This window comes from Odocoileus virginianus, chromosome 29 (assembly GCF_023699985.2).
Source record: "Odocoileus virginianus isolate 20LAN1187 ecotype Illinois chromosome 29, Ovbor_1.2, whole genome shotgun sequence".
Classification (NCBI taxonomy): domain Eukaryota; kingdom Metazoa; phylum Chordata; class Mammalia; order Artiodactyla; family Cervidae; genus Odocoileus; species Odocoileus virginianus.
In genome coordinates, this window is record NC_069702.1 from 2,283,845 (window position 1) to 2,309,271 (window position 25,427).

The window sequence follows — 25,427 nt, forward strand, 5'->3', positions numbered from 1 at the left end:
TCGTGTCTGACCCTTTGTGACCCCATGGACCACAGCCCACCAGGCTCCTCTGTCCCTGGGGATTCTCTAGGCAAGAACACTGAAGTGGGTTGCCATGCCGTCCTCCAGGGGATCTTCCCAACCTAGGGATTGAACCCAGGTCTCCTGCATTGTAGGTGGATTCTTAACCATTTGAGCTACCATGGAAGCCCAAGAATACTGGAGTGGGTAGCCTAAACATACTTAGGAAATGCTTTTTTTTTTTTTTTTAACATATAACCAAGGTTAAAGGAAGAAAGGACAAGGTGAAGGAAGATATTTAAGTGCTCAATATGTCTCTACTGTTTCAACTGTGTAGGTATTTACCTCTTACATGCCTGACACTTGTTTGCATTTCTGTGGGAGTTCCCATAGGCAATTCAATTTCATCCTCAACGAGTTTGTCTAATTAAGAAAATGGAGCTTTCATATAAAAATAAACAAACAAACAAAACAGTGTAAGAAAACACACAATAAGTATGGTCCTCCAAAATAGGAGCCAGGAACAAGTGTGGAGGAAAAGAGTGAGAAAGCAGTGTGGTGTGGCTCAGAACAGTCAAGGAAAGTTCTTGGAACAGATTGTCCTCAGGGAGGGTCACGAAAGATAAATGAAATTTGGGCAAGTTGGAAGAAATCCAGGTAGAAGGAAGAAACTGAGCAAATTCTTCAAGGAAAAGGAATCCACCCTCTGGTGTCTGGTGTTCCCACATGACTGAGATTTTAAAATTATTAAGAAGTCACAGGGATTTGAGTTGGGTGACAGTCTTAGATTCTCACCAAGAGCAAGAATCCTCTTTATGACATGCCGGGGGATGACCCAATGATGGACTCAGGGTTGAGTGGAGGAATCACTTCCTTAGCAAGAATACCACCTATCTGTTAAAGCAACCTAGGATGACCGTCACTGATTTGTTTTTGTAGATTCATCATACTATGACTGAAAAGGTTCAGCAGGTCTTTAGCATATAAAACACTTAACAACTGTATTTTGAACTTTGAACACAGGAATAAATAATGGTAGTGGTGAAGGTTGCCAATTCTGTTTCTCCCTGCCTGTACTTTGCCCAATATTTCAATCTCCGAGTAGATAAGGAATTTCATCCTAAGAAGTGGGAGGGGCCGATGTGTAGGAATGTCCCTCCCAAAGATATGCCCACATCCTAACTCCTAGTACCTGAGAGTGTGACCTTATTAGAAAAAGGGTCTTGTCTTTGATGATAAAATTAAGTTAAAGATCTTAAAATGAGATCATCCTGGATTTTCTGATTTACCCCAAATCCAATGACAAGTGTCTTTTTAGAGACAGAGGAAGAGAAGACACGGGGGAGGCGGTGACGCGGAGACAGAGAAGACACGGGGAGACGGTGACGCGGAGACAGAGAAGACACGGGGAGACGGTGACGCGGAGACAGAGAAGACACGGGGGGAGACGGTGACGCGGAGACAGAGGAGACACGGGGGAGACGGTGACGCGGAGACAGAGGAGACACGGGGAGACGGTGACGCGGAGACAGAGAAGACACGGGGGAGACGGTGACGCGGAGACAGAGAAGACACGGGGGAGACGGTGACGCGGAGACAGAGAAGACACGGGGGAGACGGTGACGCGGAGACAGAGAAGACACGGGGAGACGGTGACGCGGAGACAGAGAAGACACGGGGAGACGGTGACGCGGAGACAGAGAAGACACGGGGGGAGACGGTGACGCGGAGACAGAGAAGACACGGGGAGACGGTGACGCGGAGACAGAGAAGACACGGGGGAGACGGTGACGCGGAGACAGAGAAGACACGGGGGAGACGGTGACGCGGAGACAGAGAAGACACGGGGAGACAGTGACGCGGAGACAGAAGACGCGGGGGAGACGGTGACGCGGAGACAGAGAAGACACGGGGGAGACGGTGACGCGGAGACAGAGAAGACACGGGGAGACAGTGACGCGGAGACAGAAGACGCGGGGGAGACGGTGACGCGGAGACAGAGAAGACACGGGGGAGACGGTGACGCGGAGACAGAGAAGACACGGGGAGATGGCGACTCGGAGACAGAGAAGACACGGGGAGATGGCGGTGACGCGGAGACAGAGAAGACACGGGGAGACGGTGACGCGGAGACAGAGAAGGCACGGGGAGACGGTGACGCGGAGAAAGAGAAGACGCGGGGGAGACGGTGACGCGGAGACAGAGAAGGCACGGGGAGACGGTGACTCGGAGACAGAGAAGACACGGGGAGATGGCGACTCGGAGACAGAGAAGACACGGGGAGATGGCGGTGACGCGGAGACAGAGAAGACACGGGGAGACGGTGACGCGGAGACAGAGAAGACGCGGGGGAGACGGTGACGCGGAGACAGAGAAGACACGGAGGAGACGGTGACGCGGAGACAGAGAAGGCACGGGGAGACGGTGACTCGGAGACAGAGAAGACACGGGGAGATGGTGACTCGGAGACAGAGAAGACACGGGGAGATGGCGGTGACGCGGAGACAGAGAAGACACGGGGAGATGGTGACGCGGAGACAGAGAAGACGCGGGGGAGATAGTGACGTGGAGACAGAGAAGACACGGGGAGATGGCGGTGACGCGGAGACAGAGAAGACACGGGGAGACGGTGACGCGGAGACAGAGAAGACGCGGGGAGATGGCAGTGATACGGAGACAGAGAAGACACGGGGGAGATGGTGACGCGGAGACAGAGAAGACACGGGGAGATGGCGGTGACGCGGAGACAGAGAAGACACGGGGAGACGGTGACGCGGAGACAGAGAAGACACGGGGAGACGGTGACGCGGAGACAGAGAAGACACGGGGAGATGGCGGTGACGCGGAGACAGAGAAGACACGGGGAGACGGTGACGCGGAGACAGAGAAGACACGGGGGAGACGGTGACGCGGAGACAGAGAAGACACGGGGAGACGGTGACGCGGAGACAGAGGAGACACGGGGGAGACGGTGACGCGGAGACAGAGGAGACACGGGGGAGACGGTGACGCGGAGACAGAGGAGACACGGGGAGACGGTGACGCGGAGACAGAGAAGACACGGGGGAGACGGTGACGCGGAGACAGAGAAGACACGGGGATACAGTGACGCGGAGACAGAGAAGACACGGGGAGACGGTGACGCGGAGACAGAGAAGACACGGGGGAGACGGTGACGCGGAGACAGAGAAGACACGGGGATACAGTGACGCGGAGACAGAGAAGACACGGGGAGACGGTGACGCGGAGACAGAGAAGACACGGGGGAGACGGTGACGCGGAGACAGAGAAGACACGGGGATACAGTGACGCGGAGACAGAGAAGACACGGGGAGACGGTGACGCGGAGACAGAGAAGACACGGGGGAGACGGTGACGCGGAGACAGAGAAGACACGGGGATACAGTGACGCGGAGACAGAGAAGACACGGGGGAGACGGTGACGCGGAGACAGAGGAGACACAGGGAGACGGCGGTGACGCGGAGACAGAGAAGGCACGGGGAGACGGTAACGCGGAGACAGAGAAGGCACGGGGAGACGGTGACGCGAAGAAAGAGAAGACGCGGGGGAGACGGTGACGCGGAGACAGAGAAGGCACGGGGAGACGGTGACGCGGAGACAGAGAAGGCACGGGGAGACGGTGACGCGGAGACAGAGAAGGCACGGGGAGACGGTGACGCGGAGAAAGAGAAGACGCGGGGGAGACGGTGACGCGGAGACAGAGAAGGCACGGGGAGACGGTGACTCGGAGACAGAGAAGACACGGGGAGATGGCGACTCGGAGACAGAGAAGACACGGGGAGATGGCGGTGACGCGGAGACAGAGAAGACACGGGGAGACGGTGACGCGGAGACAGAGAAGACGCGGGGGAGACGGTGACGCGGAGACAGAGAAGACACGGAGGAGACGGTGACGCGGAGACAGAGAAGGCACGGGGAGACGGTGACTCGGAGACAGAGAAGACACGGGGAGATGGCGACTCGGAGACAGAGAAGACACGGGGAGATGGCGGTGACGCGGAGACAGAGAAGACACGGGGAGATGGTGACGCGGAGACAGAGAAGACGCGGGGGAGATAGTGACGTGGAGACAGAGAAGACACGGGGAGATGGCGGTGACGCGGAGACAGAGAAGACACGGGGAGACGGTGACGCGGAGACAGAGAAGACGCGGGGAGATGGCAGTGATACGGAGACAGAGAAGACACGGGGGAGATGGTGACGCGGAGACAGAGAAGGCACGGGGAGATGGTGACGTGGAGACAGAGAAGGCACGGGGGAGACGGTGACGCGGAGACAGAGAAGACACGGGGGAGACGGTGACGCGGAGACAGAGAAGACACGGGGAGACAGTGACGCGGAGACAGAAGACGCGGGGGAGACAGTGACGCGGAGACAGAGAAGACACGGGGGAGACGGTGACGCGGAGACAGAGAAGACACGGGGAGACGGTGACGTGGAGACAGAGAAGGCACTGGGGAGACGGTGACGCGGAGACAGAGAAGACACGGGGGAGACGGTGACGCGGAGACAGAGAAGGCACGGGGGAGACGGTGACGTGGAGACACAGAAGACACGGTGAGTCGGTGATGTGGAGACCTAGGTTGGAATGAAGCAGCCACAAGCCTGGGGCACCAGGAGGCACGGAAGCTGAAAGAGACAAAGAAGGATCCTTTTCTGGAGTTTCCAGTGGAAGCAGGGCTCTGCCAATGCCTTGATTTCACACTTCTAGCTTCCAGAATTGTGAAGAAATAAACTCATGTTGTTTTGAGATGCCAAGTGTGTGGTAATTCATTACTGCAGCAATAGGAAATGAATACAGGGCTCTGTATACCCAGAAGGGGGTACACATTCCCCATGATCTTTCCAATGCTTCTCTACAGGATTTAGGGACAATATTGTGAGTGGCAGCCATTTAGACATCTATTAATACATACTTCTGGATAGCAGTTCTGCTCTAGTATAAAAACCTAATTTTCTTTTAACCCATAGCTAAGCAAGAACACAGATGTCTCCAGAGATGACTGTTAAACCAAATTTCTAGGGCTTCAAGGGAGAAAAAAGAGCTACAGGTAGAATAGCTGAATTTCTGCATGTGTTGTGGAAGGCATAAGACAAGCATAATGATAATAGTTAATGAGGAATCTGAAAACACCAGATGACTCGTGTTAACGTGAGTATGCTAGAGCCCAAACATGTAGTGTACTAGTCACAAAAGGCCACGTGACTGTGAGAGCAGTCATAAGCAAGTTATGTAAATCATCTCAATAGATAGCAATGACATATTTAGACCTCACCATCATATGTGTTATTGCCACGCTCCATGCCAAGAGGCTATTAAAGAAAATTCTTGTAGAGTTTCCACTCTGCTATTGGTGAAGTCTTTTCTGTCCCTGTGACAAATGCATCAAACATAAGAAGCAACTAAGAGTCACTGGAAAATAATGGTGGAAGTGAAGTCCACACATTCTAAGTCACATACTAATGATATATATTAAAAAAATCTCTGGTTAATTGGGGCAGAACTTAGCCACTGACAGAAGCGTATCGTCAATCCACCATGTCAAAGTGTGGCTCCCTAAACCCAAGGGAGGGTGGGGGAGGAGACGAGGTATTCTTTTGGAAAGGCAGACACAGCAGGGCAGGGTGAAGAGAACAGGAGTAGAAAACCACAAATCTCAAATTTGGGGGTCATCTTGTCTCTCCTCTACTTGAATCCCAGGAATCCCTTCTCTCTCCTCCTTTTTAGATTATATTTTATAATGTAAAATAAAACATAATTATTATTATTTAATGAGCAGTTCACTAAGTGCAAGATACTATGTTGGATACTTTTCATGTATTTTCTCAGTTAATCTTTAGAATGACCCTATAAGATCAGTGATTAAATCCTTATTGTACAGATGAGCGGTATGTGCTGCTAAAGAGATGCAAATCTTCTTTGTCATTCATTCATCCAGTAAACATGTGAAGTTGCTCAGTCATGTCTGACTCTTTGGGACTCCATGGACTGTAGCCTACCAGGTTCTTCCATCCATGGGATTTTACAGGCAAGAATACTGGAGTGGGTTGCCATTGTACTAGGTACTAAATATATAAATATTTATAAATATATAAAACAATCACCTTCAGACAGGGAACTCACTGCCCTACAAGACAGTCTACTGGATTTTTAGACAACTCTAGTTCTTAGAAAGTTCTGCCTTATGTTGATCTGAAATATATCTGTGGGTAAGCAACAGGTCACTGTGTTGTCCTCATCTTAGAACCAAAGGAGAGGAAAAGATGAATGGAAGATGTTTATAGAGGAGAATCAACATTTTCTGTTTCTTATTTCAGCCCAGTGCAGTTTTTGTGCTTTGCAATTTGCATGTCTTTCATGTAAACCTTTATTCTTTGGAGATAATAGATGGTTAAATCCTATTAACCCAGAAAGAGTGATGTAGTCTTCCTTCCAAGGTTTTGAAAAGCCCATGTTACTTAGAGGCCCTGTCAGAGAACAATAAATTTGCCACCCACATAAAAGTGAGTCTATGCGTTGCCTGCACACAAATATCAGGACGAGTTATGTACACCAGAGAGTCCACAAATGCTGAGGCAAGGGGGAGGATACATTTTAGAGTCTCTCTCCTAAGTCCCCTCTCGCAGCATCGTACAGAATGGCCTTTTAAGTAGTCAGAATCCTAGCAGACCTTATCTTCTCTACTTTAAGTGAGGAATTCAAATCTAAAAAGGAGATGCTGGAAGCCAGGAATCACCACTCCAGGAAACCCCACTGTTTATTTGCATCGCAGAATTCTACTACCCACAGTTCTGCAAAGGACCAGGCATTTCAGCTGACAGCACCTCTAGCTGGGAACTCCAAGATAAACAAGATATCAATAATCTTTGTTACCAGATTCTCCTTCTAAGCCTTTGGGGGCCTTTTGGGAAATCTGTTTGGCTCAGAGAGTCTTTGGTTCTCAATTTACTACTGTTTCAATCATTATTATACCCAAACTGTGGCATGACCCAGGAAGTCTAGCTATATCCAATATAATAATTGTTTCCTCTAATACTACAGAATTTAACACTTATTGAGTGCTTTCTATATAGCAGGCATTTTATATGAAACCATTTCAGTTATTCCTCACAATAGCACTGGGTTTGGTAAGTATTCTGTTTTCCAGATGATGAAACTGAGACAAAGAGATATTCAATTACTGATTTAGTTTGATAATTACCTGATGGAACTGGCCCAGATCTGACTGATTCTAGCCAGTGTGCCTTCCTTTCAAGAAAATAATAGTTGACATTGTGCCAAGAACTGTTCTAAGCACTTTAAACATTTCAATGCATTTCAGCTTCACAATTTTCTTAATAGCTGAGGTAAAGTGAGGTTAAATAACCCATCCCAGGTTACAAGGCTAGTAGGAGGTAGAGATGGGTTTTGAACTCAGGGAGACTGGTGGCAAAGAACAGGCCACTGTTCTAATACAGTAGCATCATTCCACCTAGAATTCAATAAATAAGACTAATATTTCCTAATGAGGCATATGGCCACTCCCCTGCAGTCAACCTGACCTACTCACATAGGTGCACCGCCCATCCAACTTCTGTTATGGGGCCTGGGGATGTGAAACACAACACATTGACGTCCCTTTTGGGGGAAAAGGTAAATATGGAAACTGATGGATGGGGAGGTTGAGATGCATCTCCAGGTTCCACTGAGCAAGCTAGTAATCAGTTCAAGGTTGTGAACCCCTGATCTCAACCCACTAGGTGGTTACCTTTCTCTTGATGATGAAAAGGAACGTTATCTTTTCAGGATAAGATGAGACCTGGAGAAGCTCCAGGGCACTGGGAACATGCCTGCCCTCACGCAATGGCTCAAGGTCATCAAAGGGCACACGACGGTCTACTAAGGGGATGATCATATCCGCAGGACCTCCCCATTCCCCTTCCTCAGTCCAGGGCAGGCTCCTCCTCCCAGGGACTTAGCCCTGCAGCTCACCAGGCTGCAACCAAGGGTGTTTGTTTACCTGCAAGACTGGAGGAGACCAAGCACCAGTCTGCCCTGGAGATAACACAATTGAAAGCAGAGAGGGCTGTCTGCCAAGTCAGACTGCAAAAATGCCAACAGAATGTTTCCCCCGAAAGCCTGCAGAGGACCACATTTTATGGGGCTGTTGTACAGGGATGAGAGTCTCGAGGAGCAAAAAGGCAGCAGTAACAACATGGCTAGCAGCTCCTAAAGCTGGCCTGGGAGAACGGCAGACACCAGTCTGCCTGGCCTGTTTAAAGACACAGTTTAAGCGTTTTCCTCCCTCCTGCCTGTTTCCTTTCTCTGCACTGTGAACATCGGTGTTAATTACTTACAACTAATAACCATAACAAGAACTATCAGGGTTCCTAACAATTGCAACCACATTAGACCTTTTATCTCAGAAAGGTCAGACTATTTCCTCTAGCAATCCAGATAAATACCCTCAGGAAGGCTGGATCTAGCCTTTGCTTGGCACCCACTTGACACCAGGCACTAACCACTAGCTGCTCTATATATGTTACCTCATGTACTTCTCAGGACCATCTTATATTGTTGGGATTATTAGTTCTTGCTTTACCGATGAGGAAACAGGGGCTGAGAGAAGTAATATAAGGAAGATGTAAATGGAAGAGACTGTATAGTTTTCAATCAAGCCATTTTACACCTAACCAAGGGATGGAGTTACTACAGGAAGGGAACCACTGTGGATCTTTTCATCCCTGTGAACAAAACTCATGTACACACTAGCCAAGATACCAGTTGCATTCTAAATCACCTGACTCTGAATTCCAGTCTCTGTAATTTTTTTTTTTTCATATATCTGGGGGCGTAGTATCCATAGCTTTGTTCCTTTAATAGTCAGGAGCCCTGACATATAGTGATAAAATGATTGGTTTACTCATACATTACCTACTATGCAGAGACCTAATGAACCACAGCCCACAGAGGGAAGGAAGTATCGTGGAGAGGTTTGTGACTTTAAGGACACAATTCTATCCAGAAGATGTAGGATCTAAGAGATCTTTTTCTCTCTTGTGCTGACAAAACTCTGAATCAAGTGAGGCTATTGGTGAAGGACAAGCCACCGCCACCCAAACAGAAGGCTCAGGGGAAAAGGGCAGACTCAAAAGTCAGCCGAGGAGCAACGCGAACCTCCGAGGAGTGAGAGGGACTGGCAACATGCTCGAGGCAGCGTCTCGGGGGAGAAGCAAGCGCCTGAGACTAAAGTGTTCTCAATTCGTGTCAATGTATACTCTAGGAGAATTGACATGTACTTTGAATTTCTGGGTGGATGAATATGAATATTTATAGGAATAGGAATACTCCTAACAGATTATTCCCTGGCTAACTGAAATCTCAGAAAAATAGCCCATGAAGGAATCCAGGATGAAATGCCTCCCTCACAGGTTGACTTTTCTCCCCGTTTTCCAGCTCATCCCAGTAGGGAGCCAGGTTTGGAGATGGTTTCTTTTCCTCTAACAACAGTATTGGGTGGAGAGTGTGTGTGGCTACTGGACCTTCCAGAACAGAAGTGGTAACAGTCTGTGTGGTCAGGATTAAGAAAACAAAATGGATCCTAGAGGTAAAATTACTCAAGAAAGAAAGGTCCTGGCAGAACAGTCTCCTTGGTATATTTGCAAAGAAAAGGTAGAGAGGAAAAAAAAAAAATGGAAGAGTTCCAAAAAATTACGTATCAGACCTGAATTTATATTCTTGTAAACACTGAGGAAATGATCTTTACTTTAGCCAAAGGTCAGCAGGCAGCCAACTCAGGGTCTGAATGTAAACAATTCTAATCCAAGTCTGTGAAGCAGTTTTAAAAAGAATAAAGGACAAAGAAAACAGTAGACTTCTCTAGAGAAGAAAGAGGGAAGAAGACTGGAGTGCAGGCTTCTGAGTAAGGGCAATAGAATTTACCTGCCGGAGGAACAGATTTTCAGAGGGGGGCGGGGGGGAATAATTAAGGTCATCTCACAGGTTTAGATGGAAATTGCCTCTGGTGAATGCCGAAAGCAAGGGAAAATAAGTCAACTCTGATTTCAGCCCCCTCCGAACACAGACTATACAGGTCTGCATCTTGAAGTTTCAGAAAAAAAGTACCCACTCCACCTCAGAGTTTAAAAACAATAATAATCAGTTCAACTTCCCAGACAAGCAGAGGCTGGATTAATGATTAAGAGAAACCAAAAGGATTAAATATCTGACCTGGGAGAATTTTCCTCTGCATCCAAAATGTCAAAGGCATCTCTTTCCTTTCAAAAAGAACTTCTCCCTCTGGGACAAACACCCAGGGCTAAACCATTCAGCTTCTATTTTTCACTCACATTCTTCCTTCAGATCCGTCAGGGGTCCACGGTCTAAACGTCCAGGGAGGAACAAGCAGGGTTTCAGCTCACCCTTCCAAGTGCTGCCCGGGGCTCTCAGAGGCAGCACCCCAGCGGTTCTCACGCCTGTGGCTGAGTCCAGCAACTCCCTGGCCTGCCCCAGCAGTAACCGGCCTCCACCTCCGTCCTACAGGTGCCTAGAGGAAGGAGGAGGGCATTGGTCGATGGAGACCGGGAAATGTGTGACATCACAGGAGCCTCGACAGATAAAACATTGCTGGGACCTTAGTTATCGACCCAGTCAGTAGGCCCCGCCCACCTGTCATTCACCTGAATACCCGCGAGCAGGTAGGTGGCGTCTCTGGGTGGACAAATGAATCAGTTAAAGCAATTTGCCCACTGGAATTTACTTTCTTTTCTGAGCATGGCATGTGTCCAGCCCCAAGGACAGATCTGAATTTCTATGCCTGGTTGCTTCCTGGGCCCCTCCTCCCACCCCCTTCCAATAGCTGCCTATAAAAGAGTTAAAAAAGAAAGTTTATTTACTTTTATCATTTTAACAACTTTCAAAAAATTGAAGTATAGTTGATTTGCAATGTTATTTTAGTCTCTATATTTTATTCCATTTGAAGTTCTTACGAAATCACAGACATATTTCCCTGTGCTGTACAATATATCTTTTTTCCTTATTTATTTTAAATACACTGGTTTTTACCTCTTAGTCCCCTACACTGGTGGCTCAGATGGTGAAGAATCCGCCTGCAATGCAGGAGACCTGGGTTGCATCCCTAGGTTGGGAAGGTCCCCTGGAGAAGGGAATGGCTACCCACTCCAGCATTCTGGCCTGGAGAATTCCATGGACAGAGGAGCCTGGCGGGCTACAGTCCATGGGGTCGCAAAGAGTTGGCCATGACTGGTTGGACATGACTGAGTGACTTTCACTTTTCCCCTACCCCATCTTGCCCCTCCCCTTTCCCCTCTCCCACTGGTCATCTCCCACTGGTTTGTTCTCTCTGAATCTGTTCGTTTACCTTTCAGATTCCACATGTGATAATCTAGGATATTTAAATACAAAAACAGACAGTCACTTAATGAGCATGAAAAGGAGCTCTGTGAAGATTGAATGCTTGGAAAATATCTGAGATTTATTCCTGAATGCTTTTCTGAATGTCATCCATTTGGATTCCAAGTGCTTCTCTGTTCAGATTTAATAAGTGAGAGGTGACGATTCAAATTCATTAAAAAAAAATCCAAATATGATGCTTCTCAGCAGTTTCAGAGTCAAGTTTTCAAACAACCCCCCCACCCCCTGCCCCAGGAGTTTATCCCATATTTTGGAGTTTGTGAAACTTCAGTCACTTCCTAGCTCGCTGGTCTGGCACCTAGAAGTCACACGGAGGTTATAGTTCATTGCAGACCTGCAATTAGGAGCAATTTACATGATTCAGATTGGAATGATAGTGCAGTAATAAAGTGGCATTGTCAGCTGGTTACAGCCAGGACGGAGGAGTCAGGGTTATTTCTGTCCCAAGCGTGGTGTGTGACCCTGGGCAAGTCATTGTGTTGCCTCAGCTTTTCCAGCAGCAAAAGACAGGAACCCTACAACTCAGCCGGCACTGCAGCAGCACCTGTGAGGTATTGCGGCTGCCTCTTAAACCCTCTGGCATCTTTCGAAGGATTGTTAACAGCTTCTATCATTGCATTTTAACGTCGTGTATTTCTATGGCCCCAGTCCAGCATCTCTCGGCAATTTATTCACTCTCTGGAATGTACTACCTGGGGAACACATGGGTTCTCCCTCCGAGGTGGACAGCCTACTTGCCCAGAGAGATATACTCTATTTTTTCCCTGGAAGGAGAACAAATGTTGAAATTCTGACTTTTCCTCTTATTCTGTCCCCCTCTTCCGTCTCTCTGTTTTAAGTTAACTTTTATTGGAGCAGAGTTTCTCTACAACGTTGTTGGTTTCTACTGTACTGCCTCTTCTCTTGACACTGTTAATCCTTTGGTTCCACACATTCTAACACTGTACTTCTTCAGAGGTGTTTGGATCGGGCTGGTGGGTTGGTGTTTTGACTGAGGGGGAGGGGTGGAGGAAGAAGAATCAGTAGGAGGGGGGCGGGGAGGAAGGTGTTGACTGCAGTCTCTCGTTTTCCCCATTGACTGGGCGCCGCCAGTCATCTGATACCTTGTAAAACAACCAGGGAGTGGAGGAAAAATTCTAGTCACAGGCCCGCAGGGCAGGCTCTGCATAGTTCTCTTGCGGTAGAGCTGGGTCCTCTCCCAAGCTGTCCCTGGCTGCTCTAGACCACCGTCCCCACCTGGGAACTGCCTGCACTTCATAGAGAGCTGGAAGCTTAAAAAAAATTCCCCATTCATGTTTTCATCCAATAGAAACTATGGTAGATGTGGCTGCTCCTTTATTACTAACAACGACTACATAAGAATAAGGCAGCAAAGCCTTTTATATACCTGCTGGTGTTTCAGGAATAAGTACCGGTCCACCGGTTTGATACTCAACTAAGAAACACCTGCAAAACAGGCTTCTACGCTGGCTTGAGTGTCTCCCGACACAGGAAGAGGGGCAGGGCCAGCCGCCAGCCTCATGAATCATCCGGGCCTGCCTACAGCTGCCTTCCGTGTGTGTCAATCGCCTTTGAAGTCGGCAGGTCCCACCTAGGCAGGAGGAAGCCACGAGGCTCCCCTGGTGGCTCAGAGGGTCAAGTATCTGCCTGCAGTGCAGGAGACCCGGGTTCAATCCCTGAGTTGGGCAGATCCCCTGGAAAAGGAAATGGCAATCCCATGGACAGAGGAGCCTGGTGGGCCACAGTCCATAGGGTCTCAAAGAATAGGTCACAACTGAGCAGCTAGCACTTTCACAGAAGATGTAGTAAAAGGAGCAAGGTTTCTGGGGAAAAGCATTTTCAGGGAGTGACAACAAGTCCTGAGGCTAAGGGCTTCACAACACGCAGCATTCTGCTCCTGCGGCTCGATGAGTAAAACTGAGACAAGAAGTTGAACCAGCAGGAGAGATCACGATCCATAAAACAGGAAGAGGGGCAGTGTGCAGAAGACAAAGGAAAAGCAGCCCGTTTGACTTGGTGCTCTTGGATTTAGAATAATCTTTGAAGTTTTAAAAAAAATCAGTGTAGGCTTCATTATTCCATTAGGGCTGCTGTGTTGTTATGGAAGTGTGTCTCAACTACTGGTGAAAAGATATACATAATAATCATAAAAAACTACCATTGACTAAGTGTTTAGCTGGTGCTACTCATTGGTGTGAGCACTTTTTACAACGACAGTATGAGTTACGTACTATTTGTATAGACAGTTGGAAAAGCAAGGCATAGAGATGTTGAGTACATGCTAAAGGCCAACACAGCCAACAAGTGACAGGGCCAGAGCAGTTTCATCCGCTGGGGGAAAGATGTGGAAAGGTTTTGATTTCATGTTCCCTGGTAACTTTCTGGGCACTAATCAAAGTTCTTACCCATCCTCTATTTAGAAGGAAGTGCCTTGTAGAAGTAGCCCTGGGAAGTATAGTTTCTGGGAAGGACTATCTCTAATTACAGAAGAATTATTAATCTGGTTTATATATTGAGTATGTAGATGGATATGTTTATACATGTATTTGTCAGAAAACACACCAGGAAATCCATCACCCCTGAGTGCATCCTCAAAATCATATTTTGGGATCTGTCAAACCAACCCCAAGAAGGGAAAGCCAACTTGAGGCACCCCTCCAGAGGGATCAGTTGTTACTCTCTATGACATCATTTATGGTTATCTCTCTCTAAAACTTTAACGGCCTATCCCTTAAAAGCTGCAAATGTTATCAGAAGGGCTATAAGAGCCTAGAACTATATACAGTTGGATATTATGAGACAATGTAAAATTGAGTTCCAATGCAACCACTACCAAGTTAGATAGTTTAGACCAGGTTTGGCAAGTACTAGACACAAGCTGCTCCTATATCATTCTCATCGTTATTGCTAGAAGGTCTTCAGCTCAGAGGTAACCTAGGAATCTTCAAGACAGAGGTCTAAGCACAGCAACAATTTTTATCCTTGACTTGAGAGTAAGTGGGAGGGATAATCAGGAAAGGATAAGATTGGTGTTGGCTGGTGTCATTAGGCAAGATTTCATAGAGAATGGAACATGAATTAGACCTTGAAGGATATGGGGAGATAGTTGAGAGGGGCAGAAAAATCCAGGCAGGGGCCTTCCCTGGTGGCTCAGTGGTATGGAATCTGCCTGCCAGTGTGGGAGAAATGAGTTTGATCCCTGATTCAGGGGGATCCCACATGCTTTGGAGCAACTAAGATCATGTCTGCAGTAAGAGAAGCGGCCACAATGAGAAGCCCACGTACCACAGCTAAAGTGCCCCTGCTCTCTCTGAAACTGGAGATAAGCCTGTGCAGCAATGAAGACAAAGAAAAACAAAGCCAGCGCAGACGGCAGGTGGAGACAGGGGTGATCACAGCCTGTGAGTGCTGGGGAGGAAGGTGTGAGTGGAAACAAGGGGAAAGACAATGGAGTGTTCATCCTGCTGGGGTGAAGAGGAGGCATCCTCTGCTCGGCTTGCATGGGAAAGGTGGATCAGATGATAAAGAACCTCAAAGTCTGACTCTTCAGGTCTTCACAGGATTTCTGGCTACTTCTCTCATGATGATTAAACAGCAAGAGGCAGAAAGAAAAAAAGCAATGGAGGAAGGAAGGAACGTAAGGGAAGAAGGAAGAGAGAAAGAAGGGGAAAGAAAGGAAGGGAAGAGGGAGGAAGAGAGAAGAAGAAAGAGAAAAAAAATTCAGCATCTTGGGTATGCATCATTTATTCAGAGCAGCAGTATTTTCAGAGTTGAGTGAAACTTCCATGATATGCCATTTCAGCTATCTTTCTCGTTAGAAGCAAGCCTCCTTTGCAGTCAACATATCCTGTAAACTTTGTTCTCTGGAGAGACGGATGGAACGCATTAGAAAGCTCTCCAAACTCAAGGTTGGGCCTGTCCTAGTTAGGCAGCCAGCTCACTTGGGCTTTTTGATTAGTCTGAATTCTTTTATGTATCTTGACAGGGAAATCTATGGGGGAAGGGAGGTCTGTTTTCAAAGCTCTTTCCTTCTAGATCACCACAATGAAGGCTGGCATTCTCAAGGATGCTTCCTGGCAGAAAACTATTGTAAAACATTCCTGGCAAAGAACTGTTGCTAAGACAGTACCTCAAGATTCATCAGAATTACTTTGCCCCTGTTGGCTTCCTTTTTTTTCATAGCATGTTTGTAGGGTTGTCTAAGATGACTGAATGCCACAAGAAAAGTGAACAAATTCCATCTGATTTTAATAAAATGCTATATACTTTAGCTGAAAGTATATAGCACTATGAGATGGAATTGCTGTACACGTTCCATCATGTTGGCCTCAGTTTCTTTTTTGAACTAGCCTAGCTCCAAATATTTCGTTGGTTAATTACAATTACTTAGCATGATATGAGTAAACAGGACCCAGAAGGGCAATTATGGAAAATAATAGTAATAATCACAAATATCAGCTGATGGGATAAGTGCCATCTGGTTCTGTGTATGTGGAAGAGATTGCATTTCTCTCACAAGCTCACAGCCCATGTGTCTGGTTTGCAGATGAGCTGCTAGGATACTGGATGGATTTACGGTTTGGGGGCCGACACTGCTCCGGGGTGTGGGCTTTGGAGGTAAGAGGGAGTACATTAGCCATTGGAGGTGGCGCATATTTTGTGAAGATTTCCACCATGGGCCTGCAGCCAGTGCATTCTTCTTTTGTGGGGGGGAGAAAAAAAAAAAGACTTCATTGTTGCTCCCTTTATAAATGTTACAAGGCCTATGTTCCTCAACTGTAAATTTCTGTGTTTTATGACTCCATTCCTGCATAAACCAGGTGGGTTATTTAACTTTTTTGCTGATGGTTGTTGATATTTTGAACGTTGCTGGGTCTGTCTCTCTTGGTTCCATCATTTGTGCGTTAGCTGCTCAGCCGTGTCCAGCTCTTTGCAACCCCATGGTCTGCAGCCCGCCAGGCTCCTCTGTCCATGGGATTCTCCAGGCAAGAATACTGGAGAGGGCTGCCATGCCCTCTTCCAGGGGATCTTCCCGACCCAGGGATCGAACCCAGGTAGCCTACACTGCAGATAGATTCTTTATCTTCTGAGCCATGAGGGAAGCCCAGTTGACCCAATACCATATGTCGAAAGTGTAAAATGTTGTCTCTCCTTTTGAACTTTGACCTCAGTCTGAGGGAGTCCATGTCCTTGTGGGTGACCCCTCTACGTCCTTGACCCCACCAACTCTAAGGACATTTGCCTCTATTCCTCTGAAGCTGCCCATTTTCAGGGCTGCCGCTTGGACCTTCTTATCATCCAAAAATCTTTCATTTCAAAAAAAATCTGAGAATATTACTCTCTTTGATATTCTTTTAACTGTTCAGGTTTTCCACTCCCTTACTCAAATTTTGCTTTCCTCTCTGAGTGGATTGTACTCCTGGTTCCTGACTTCTGGAGCTCACCCGAGAATATCGCTGTCTTCTGTTTTCACTTCGAGCTTGTCTGACCCAGATGCCACTTCCTTGCCTGCATCCTCAACTTCCCAAAGGCCTGGCGGAACCAGGCTCCAGCCTTCTCTCTTCCTATGGGCATGAGGGTTGGAGCCACTGTAACCATTCGTCTGCAATGCCAGCCTCTCTAGCTGGTCTCTTCAGCAGTCCTGGTCCACCATGTCTCATCTCTGTGGTCAGCCCACCTGCAGTCCATTTGCCTGGCCTGGCACACCAGGCTTTTCATGACCCTGGGCCCTGCCCGCCTATCATACCTCAGCAACATCTCTGTATCCTTTCCACCCACAGAATACTGCCCATTCCCTAGTAACACTGTGTCAGAGGGGTCTGCCCTCGCCCCCCTCCACCCTGACATTTCCACAAGAAAGTGGTTTCCAAAGAAAACCCCAGCCATACTTCGCCCTTCACTCACTCTGCCCCCTGCAAGTCCTTCAGTGGAAAAGCAGGAAAGAAGGCTGGGCCAGCTCAGCTTCACTCCCCCCTTGGCTGTCTTGGGGGTTTTCCTCTGCTGCTCCGTATGCTGAGTCCTCCCAGGGCAGGCTTCTGTTTGAGAAGACATCATGCCCAGATCTGCCTGGGCTGGGTGCCTTCAACCTCTTTTTACTTTCTTCCAGGTCTTGTTCTCCAACTCAGCTATTACCATTTGAAAGGTGATATTTTGGCCTCAGTAATTACTCTTAAATTTTTCTCTAATTATTCCAACTCAGGTGGGAAAGGGAAGCACTGTTTGTTGGGGTCCCTCTTAGATACCCAAGAAAACCTGAATGTGGTTCCCATAACAACCAGGGTCTCTCACTGCTAGGCTCCGACTCATGCAACACCACCCTAACAGTTCTTATTCATCTAGCATCACCTGCATTGATATCGTGCACTTTTAAATGCTCTCTTACAGGATCCTGGCAGAAACCCCAGGAGCTAACTCTACTTAACAGGTGAGGAGACTGAGTCTCTTAGAGGTAAAGTAACTTGTCCAAATTGCCCAGTGGGTTACAGGCAGACCCGACATTCAGGTATTTCTCCTCCCTCAGTTTGGGAAACTCCGACTCCATCTTCAGGGCTCAGCACAAGGGCCACCTCCTTTATAGAACCTCTCCTCACCTTCCCAAGCAGACATCCACTCCTGCACTGTGCTCACTGCATGCCCTACTCAGGCAGTTATCCTGGTTGTAATTTTTAAAAGATAGTCTTCTCTCTGGACAGTCAGCTAGGGCACATGACTTCTCATAGACCTGCAGGACTTGGCCCAGTGTCTGGAAGGAACGCAGCCCAGTGCCTTCAACAGACATTAGTCAAAAGAACTAAAGATGACTGTAAAACAAGTGGACGAATGAAGAATTCTCATTGTTAGGTTACACCTGGAAGATCCCTTCCTTTTCCTAGGAGTCTAAGCCTATGGACTTTAGAAAGGAGACTAACTTTATTACACTTAATTTTCACAGTAATGCCACAACCTAGACCTTCACGATTCATTCATTCAGATATTCAAAAAACGTATTAAACTGTTGATGTTCTAGTCACTGTCAAGGACGAGAAGAATCTCAGTTTTCAGGAACTCCTCATCCATGAAGAAGCAGAGTTAAAGACAGAGGATTAAAACCCAAGGTGGAGATTGCCAGGTATTCATACAGTTACAGGAAAGAGGAAGGGTGGCTTGCTTTTTCTCATTTAGAAGATTTAAGTTGTTAAAAACTTCTGCCCAAGTTCGCCCAACTGGTAAATGACAGTGTTTCCACTGGGGTGCAGGTCCATTTTAGCACCCATGACCTTCCCAGGCCCACATGGCGTTGCCCTGGCCCTTTGTCAAAAAGGGGTCCCATGAGAACAGGGACCCATCGTGCCTCTAGGTTCGCTTCAGAGAACCTGAGTCTTCTTGGTCATGGTGGTTTTGTCACTTAGTCATGTCCTGCTCTTCTGTCCCCAGGGACTGTAGCCCGCCAGGCACCTCTGTCCATGGGATTTTCCAGGCAAGAATACTGGAGTGGGTTGCCATTTCCTTCTCCAGGGGATCTTCTTATACCTTAATGATTTTCACAAATGTAGATGTGTCTTGTCTTGAGTGGGTGGAAAGACTGCGCCTCAAACGTGGTCTTGGAGTTTCTCACCCAGTCAGGATTGGCTGGTACCTTGGGAAGAACTTGAAAAAGACCTGTGCTCTCATGTGACAGTAACATCTGTAGCTATTTAGACAATTGAAATTCCTTTCAAGTGGAATTGACAATGTTAGTAAACCTTTATTAAAGACCCCCACCTTAAACTTCATAGACTTTCAGTGTTGCATAATTCAAGTCCCACTTAATTCTACTTTCTGTATATTCAATCCTCAGTGAATAAGACCAAATGATCATTTTCTTCACAAAACCTCCTTATAATTGCTGTCTTTTATGTTGTCTAATAGAGCGCTGTGTCCAAGCCTAAGAGCCCAACTTCTTCAAACTTCTTCCTGATAAAGTTAAAAATTCACAATAACTAGTGACCTACAATGAGTCATAGATACACACCCAGAATGGCCCAATGAGAGATGGGGTGGAAAAGGCAAAAACAAGAGGCAAAGCATACTGCTGGTCCCTTCGGGTGTTATAAGCACAGAAGAAGCCAGCTGTCTAGATGGAGAAGTGTTTTCCTTCCCGATGAACTTTTGCCTCCATCCAAGAGAGGGCAGGTCCTCAAAAATGGTGTTCACTGCCAAGAATCCTGTCCTTCAGTTCTCCAAAGTCAAATATAAGAAAGAATATCTTGAAAACCACTCACCATTAATGCAGAGATAGCTGTTAATCTTCCAACAGAATCTCAGCAAGGGGCAATTCGTTTGGTTTTTCTCAAATCACAAGCAGGTGAAGATTTTCCTTCTCAACTTGGACAATGCACCTGGATGATTGCCTCTCTTTTCAGCCCTTCTTAGAGCTGAATTTCCCTGGGCACCTGCCACTAAGCCACGATGAGGTGTCTGGAGTAGGTAAGGGCACTTCCTTGTGGCCATAAAGCCACAACAAGGTGGAGCCACAGACAGGCTCGGGTGACGTGGACAAAGGCATCTCCACGGCCAGCCCTGGTACCTCTGGCCCTCGGATCTGTTGCTCCTCCCAGGGCCGGCGTAGAAGCTGCACTTCCAGTTGAAGTTTAGATGATCACAGAGTAATGAATAGGGTCCCCTCCTACTCCCCCTCAGCAGGTATGAGAACGTGGAGTTGTTATCACTGTGAGCTTGTCCTCGAGTCCTCCACCCCTGGGTGGCCCATCTAACCCTGCACTGGAAATGTTGACCTCAACTGCGGCCAAGTGGCCAGAGTACAGGTGAGGCAGCAGGAGCTCATTCTCTCTGGGGTGTGAGAGTGTCTGAAAGATGCCTCCAGTTAATTTTCAGATCCATTCGGCTTAGTTCCATGAACATTTATGGAGAGTTAAGAGCTAGAAGCACTGTTAATAACCAGCCTGGGTAATAGAGGCCTTGGAACACTAAGTTCCCCATTTGCCCTGTTGTAATTTGAAGCTGTGTCAATATCAGTACTGGCCATCAGCCTAGGATGGCTAGACTGGTCCTTCCAGCTCAGCCTGTCCCCCTGAAGCAGCCTGGTCCATGTGGCAAGGGAGAGGCTGCCCTTCCAGTCCTTTCTCCCACTTTCTCTGAGTTGCCCCAGAGGCTGACTGAAAGCATGTCTTTGGCGAGTCCTGCCACAGGTGTATTCCCAGCTCTGTGTTGGGTGACTCTCATTAAAGTGTCTCCCCAGCGTGGCCAGTCCTTCTCGGTGATGTGGCCGCACCTGGATCAGCACTGATCATATTCTGTCTACCCATCCATAAACTCACAGCTGTGATTTTGGAGTGTGTGGGGCAGCAAGCCAGGTGGACCTCAGGATGCTTATTCTTCAATGTCAAGCTGCTGTAGGGTTTTGGCAAAGGGGGCAGCCGTTATGTTGGGCATGTCCTCATCTCTGCCACAAGAGAACACTGCCCACACCAACTCCTGTAAACTTGAAGTTGGAAGAAGATCTGTGACTCTCTTAGTCTATCCTCTACCCATCTTAAGGTAGCATCTTCTCTGGAATAAATGAACCAGGAACCACATGCCAGAGTTCACCAACAGGTCTGTTCCAGGTACCAGTATTCTCAAAACCAAATGTTCTAAACTGATTGCTATTATTTCTCCCTGCCCTGCTCTACCAGGCCCTCTCCAAAATCACCCCATTCTATAGCATCCGCATACCACCTACTTTCTTCAGTCCTGCTTAGATGGCTGACTTCTGTTAGCACTGTTATCCTCCCCTGGAAGCGATCATACGAGATTTATTAAAAAGCAAAAGTAGGTCCTCATCGGGAAGCTGTAGAATTCTGCTGGTGTGATGGGAAGAAGAAGAGAGTGAGAGACAGTAATCAAGGTCTGTTAATGAGCATGCCCAAAAATGGACAGGAAGTTACCCTCCATAGTGATACCGGGATGGCTTCAGACATAACAAACTATTCTGTTGTCTGTGACTGTGACACCACCATTAGGAGTCAGTCTGGGTCTTGTGAGAAACAGATGCCAGGATGAGGCTAAGCACGCAAGGACTTAATTAAGGGATATACCTGTGTAAGGAGTAATGGGACAGGAGCTGAGAAAGTTTGGGAAAGCACATGGAAGAGCTTACTCTTGTCTTTATTGAATAGATGGATAGATGAATGAATGAATAAAGTATTGGGTTGGCCAAAATGTTTTTCCATAAAACTTTTCTGGCCAATTAAATATAGTTTGGAAAGGGAAGGAGAAAGGAAGCATCTGGGTACAAAATGATATGAATTAGCAGAGTTGTTATTAAGTTGTAGGCAGGGTAGGTATTCAGCTGGTGTCCACCATGAGGCTGTAATGGGTCCTTACTCCTAACATCTCTAATGATTGGTCAGGTCTAACCAGATTGGTTGATGCCTCTGCTGTACTGATTATTAAATATTTTGAAAATCATCCCAATTATATGGACGATCACATTTGCCTAAAATATTTGGCAATGTTTTCACAAATGGAAAGTGATTTATTTCTGATGGCCATTCACTGCAACATGGGGCCACCACACATACTAACAGTTCTCACAGGTGGTGGTGCTGAAGTCAGAGGAGCTGCTCAAATCCATTTTTTGTTCTATGAATTTGGGGGAGGGCAATTTATCACTTGAGGCTAAGTCCATTCCAAGTTTCTGATGAGCTGCTGATGTTTGCTCTACTCTCCCTAGGAAAGAATTTATATTACTTTTCCCTCACCCTCCCACTAAAAATATACTAGCAACCACTGCTGGTGGACATCTTTGTTCTCTTATCATAAGCCCAGGACATCCTCCTTAAACTGGAGAGTGTTTGCAGAAAAAATAAATGGAGACCAAATGAAATGTGACCTGTTATTAAAGTTTTTATATGCACATACTGAAGTAATGGGAGTGTTTGGGGGCAAACTGATGAACTGTCTAGACTTAAGCAGAACTAGCAGATCCCATGTAGATGTAGGGAGACGTAAGACAAAGGAACCCAGGACCCTCAGAGATTGCACCAAGGACTCTGAACTCCAATGGGAGGTGGTACTGGGGTTCAGGCCAAGTTTAACCTAGAGATCCAAATGGTATGTGAGCATACTTCATATCCAAGGTGTACTTAGGCTAGCTGGATTTGTTGTTTCTTACACCAGAAATGAATTATAAAAACCAGTCCAAAGGCAGAGACAGACTAATTTTTCTTTCATTTAATTCCCCAAGGCTGAAAATCTGTGCTCATGTCTGGAATGGGCCTGAACCGCTTGGGTGGGAAATAGCAGGTCATGGGTTACTTCTTCCAAGTAAAGAGAGAAGCCGGAGCAGGAACCTTGGGAAGGTGACGCTTTGGAGGTATAGAACTCTGAGGGAAGTGACGTCTTCTTCTGTGCACTTAAACTCCCCTTCCAGGGTAATGCAATGCTTCATTTTCTGACATAGGGCACAAACTCTCCTGCTCTGAGTTCTACCCATTGCTTCTCTCCTGCCGGTAATAGCTTCACCCACCCCCTGGGTTTCCAGGTGGAGTTAGTGGTAAAGAATCTGCCTTCCAATGTAGGAGATGCAAGGTATGTGTGTTTGATCCCTGGGTTGGGAAGATCCCCTGGAGGAGGGTATGGCAACCCACTCCAGTGTTCTTGCCTGGAGAATCCCCATGGACAGAAGAGCCTGGTGGGCTACAGTCCATGGGGTTGCAGAGAGTCGGACACGACTGAGCACTGCTACTATACGACTATGCACCCCCTGAAACACATACTGTCTCTAGCTCGGAGTCTGCCCTGGCCCTCTGCTTACCTTTGGAAATGGCCCCTGTTGGTAAGCTGTTTTCAATGATTGGATTTGACAGTGGTGGAGTAGAAGGTAGGAGAAAGCCTTCCTCATGGTTCAGGTCTATGGAAGGAAGACAAGAAAGATCAGACTTCTCATGAGAAAGGAATAAAGCCTAAGGCTTCAGAGGAATATCTTTAAAATGCTAGAAGGGGAAAATTGTCAATCCCCAATTCTATAGCAAATATGAAGGGAAATTGAGACTTTTTTCCAGAAAAACAAAGACCTAGATCATTTATTACTAACAGACATGAACTACAAGAAATTTTAAAGGGATTTCTTTAGGCAAAAGGAATATGATATGAGACAAAACCTTGGAGTTACACAAAAAATGAAGGACACTGGAAATTTCAAGAATGAACTGACTACAGAACTCAGTACACTTAATGTCATTTTGGGAACACACCTGTAATCCAATCTGATGATACAGGCTACTTAATTTGCCTGAACTGCTCTGAAGGAAATCCAGCATTCTAAAGTGTAAGGAAAGTGGTTATTTATGTATGATTTGGGAGAAAAGGCAGCTTAATTAAGGAAGAATGAGACTGAGACTAAGTTTATTAAAGGCAAAGAAATTTTAAATTGTGCATCAAATGTAAAAAATAAGTAATAGAGATAAGAAAAAAATTCAAGGAAGTAAAATGAGCATTGAAAATCTAAAGAAGAAAAAAGGATTACATTTTAAAATCTATCACTTTAATAATTTGAGATTTGAAATAGAATCAGAATGATGTTTTTATAAGGCCTTCCCTCATAGTTCAGTAGGTAAAGAATCTGCCTGCAATGCAGGAGACCCTGGTTTGATTCCCGGGTCAGGAAGATCCCTTGGAGAAGGGATAGGTTACCCACTCCTGTATTCTGGCCTGGAGAATTCCATGGACAGTCCACGGGGTAACAAAGAGTCAGACATGACTGAGTCACTTTCACTTACAATGTTTTGATACAGAGCCATCCTTAAAAACAGCAAAAGCTTAAATAAACCCAATATATCTCTTTGGACTGTATTGGGCAATTCCGTAGAAAAGAAGAAATGAGGACATATATGAACTGACATATATGAATAGTTTTTGTTTACAAAATTAATTATATAGCATTTGGTATGTGCTAATTTCTATTCTAAATACTTAAGAATATTAAATGATTTAATTCTCTCAAAGACCCTATGAGGTAGATACCATTATTATTTATATCTTACAAACACAGTCAAGGTCATATGGTAAGTTTGAGATTGAAAGCAGACATTTTCCCATATTCTTTGCTTTTAATCTATGTGCCATACTGCTTCCACTCACAATAACTGGAGAATACCCTACATTTCAAATATAGATAATTTTTATTACTTTTTATATGTCTATAGAACATTTATAAAGACTGAACATATATCTGGCTACAAAAAAAGCTTCAGAAATTCAAAAAATAAAGATTTAATAGGTCACATTATCTGACCCTAATTCAGCTAGTAAGAAAAAAATTATCAAAAGATGACCAAAAATTGTCTTCTTGAAAATGAAGAAATAGTTAGAAAACAATTGACTTGAAGAAATCAAAAGGGAAATTACTGACCTTCTTTCACTAGGAAGGTCTTTTGACTGTACAATTTTTCTACTCTAATTTCACAGAGCTGTAGAAATTTTACAGTCAAAAGGCCTTCCTTGTGAAAGAATAAAGATGAGAAGTAAATAAGTCTACATTCTAAGAAATTAGAAAAATAACAATAAAGAATGATTAATAAAGGTAAAATCTTAATAGAAAGGAGAAAAGTAATAAAGTATACAAATAAATTTAAAATCTTATTATATTAAAATTCTATCCACTTGATAATCTAATTTTTTAAAAGAAAGAAAGCAAAATTATAGAAGATCAGAAAGTAGAAAGATCAAATATTACAATGACCAAGAGTATTAAAAGAGAATATAATTTAAAACTTAATGGCAACAAATTTGAAAACTGGAGAAAACACTAGGAAAGAAGAGGAAAAATGATCTATTTTTGCAGATGATATGATTGTAAACTTAGAAAACCCAAAGGAATCTGGTAAAAATCTCCTAGATTTAAGAAGAGAATTTTGTAAAGTAGACAGATCCAAAAATATGCAAAAAACAAAAATCATTAACTTTTCTCTATTCTAGTAATAAACTAGGAATGGAAAAAAACATTCAAAATCAACCCCTCTGGAATACTTA

General features: G+C 45.9%; 1 protein-coding gene across 3 annotated transcripts in view; it reads right to left on the reverse strand.

Moving 5' to 3' along the window:
* LNX1 (ligand of numb-protein X 1) overlaps nt 1-25,427 on the reverse strand; it is a 194,577-nt gene that overhangs the window by 121,300 nt on the left and 47,850 nt on the right. Inside the window, exon 2 of one of the 3 annotated variants that reach the window (XM_020911316.2) lies at nt 23,212-23,307. The exons of the other annotated variants lie outside the window; for them this stretch is intronic. The gene's annotated coding sequence lies outside the window, so the exon portion shown is untranslated. The remainder of the gene's footprint in view (nt 1-23,211; nt 23,308-25,427) is intronic. 3 annotated transcript variants of the gene reach the window in all.